The 2,241-nt window shown below is 33.1% G+C and overlaps 1 non-coding gene across 1 annotated transcript; it reads left to right on the top strand.

Annotated features, from left to right (window-relative positions):
* Positions 1–533: 533 nt before the first annotated feature.
* Positions 534–605, top strand: TRNAP-AGG. The gene has a single exon. It is a non-coding gene; the product is annotated as a tRNA-Pro (tRNA).
* Positions 606–2,241: the final 1,636 nt, after the last annotated feature.

Here is a 2,241-nt window from a genome sequence, read left to right as displayed (position 1 = left end):
AGAGAGAAATTTTTTAATTAATCATTATTTCATTTACCATAACTATCTTCAAAATATGTTGCAAAATAATGCAAAGTGACGATAAAAGAAACATTTTCACCCACCCTTTCGTGTTAATGTCTTGCATGTGGTTTCATAAACGTTTTATTCTTTAATGATTAATGGTCAATAAGTACAATTTATTATATTAATAACTTCTCTGAAGATCAAATAATGATGATACATTCAACCAACAACTGAATATAAAGTCCATGACAAGAACATTTGGTTTAGTGGTATAATTCTCGCTTTGGGTACGAGAGATCTTGAGTTTGATTCTCAGAATGCCCCTTCTATAGAACTTCCTTTGATACAAAAGACAACCTGATTTAGATAGAATATTCTAATTAAATGCATGGTCTTTCAAAATAGTTCATGATCTAAATCCTTAATAAAATGTTTTTAGCTCCCCACCCCGGGAAAAGGTAGATTTCAAACTTGAGAGAAAAAAATCATATCGAGTGGGAGCTAAATATGATAGGTATTCAAGAAAAGGGCATTTGGTCTAGTGGTATGATTCTCGCTTAGGGTGTGAGAGGTCTCGAGTTCAATTCTCGAAATGCCCCTATAGTTGTTTTGCTGCAACAAGAGAGCGATTGTGACAAGTGGTATCAAAGTCGAGTTGGAGATTGAAGATTAGTTTGTATATCTAAGTGAAGTTTCTAATAAAATGGGGTTTTTTAAGTCGTCTGGGGTTTTTAAGTCGTCTTGAATCAACTAGATTGTTGCTAAATCTAACCGGATCAATGAAATGACAAGTTCCCTTGAGGCAGTGCCTGTTCGCAAATTAATAGATATAATCAATGCCCTTGAAGATAAGGACACAATTCCTTGTGCCTTTGAGCGCGAGGATAGCTCATTGGGCGTGGTTGCTCAGATGGTAGAACATGTTAAGAGCCTAGACAATGCACAACAAGCGATCATTCAAGAACAACAAATTTCGATAACTCTCTGATCCTTTACTCTCATTTCTTATTCTCTCTTTTCTTATTCTATCAAGTTTATATAATTAAGATGTCGGATCCTTTACTCTCTTTTCTTATTCTATCAAGTTTATATAATTAAGATGCTGATTTTTTTGATTTTAAAGATAATTGAAGGGTTGGAAATTATTCTGGTTCTAGAGTCTTGTTAATAGAAATTAGAAAACGATTATGGAAGTAATAACCATGCACGCTATCATTTCGTTTTTCTCACTTTCAGTTGGTATGGCTATCCAAATTTTAACTTTCGATATCTTCTTTACTTGTGTACAAAGCAAGTGTGGTTCAAGTGAAACTATCAAATTAAAACTTACCCTACGGAATAATTTCAACTATTTTTTCTCCTCTCTGTAGTAATTACCGCTACCTCTATATAAATAATTTGAGAATAATCAAACTTTGTTGTAGTCTAGATCTAAAAGATATAATAGTAAAAATAATATTTGCACATGGATTTCATTAATGTATTTATTTATTTATTTTTTTTTTATGATTAATGTTCAATAAGTACCATTGATTATATTAATAATTTCTATGGAGATCAAATAAAATAAATGAAATAATGATGATACGTTGGATAAAGAACTAAATATGAGGCCTATAACAAGAGCATTTGGTTTAGTGGTATGATTCTCGCTTTGGGTGTGAGAGGTCTTGAGTTCAATTCTTGGAATGCCCCTTCTTTTACTTTTTATTGGTGGTCATAAAGGGCATTTTGGTTTAGTGGTATATGATTCTCACTTATTAACATGACAATAATTCAATAAATTTCAATTATCCATTGTATGGCCATGGCTATTTGATCTAGTGGTATGATTCTCACTTTAGGGAATAGGGTGAGCCTTAATGCTTTTTGCTGGTTGATTTCATTATCACAAGGCTGCTCCAAAATTGGCTTGGTTCCAAGATGTAGAATCCAATTTCTAAATTCCTCATGAATTTATCTTGAATTGGGAGGATTAGATCCAATAACCGGTGGTCTATGGTTAACCGATATTGCACACCATCATTTAGCTATTGCAATTCTTTTCCTGATAGCAGGTCACATGTATAGGACCAACTGGGGCATTGGTCATGGTATAAAAGATATTTTAGAGGCTCATAAAGGTCCATTTATAGGCCAAGGTCATAAAGGACTATATGAGATCCTAACAACGTCATGGCATGCTCAATTATCTATTAAACTAGCTATGTTAGGCTCTTTAACCATTATTGTAGC

Source organism: Cucurbita maxima, unplaced genomic scaffold (genome assembly GCF_002738345.1).
Source record: "Cucurbita maxima cultivar Rimu unplaced genomic scaffold, Cmax_1.0 Cma_Scf00011, whole genome shotgun sequence".
NCBI lineage: Eukaryota > Viridiplantae > Streptophyta > Magnoliopsida > Cucurbitales > Cucurbitaceae > Cucurbita > Cucurbita maxima.
This window is presented reverse-complemented; position numbering and strand designations above follow the sequence as displayed.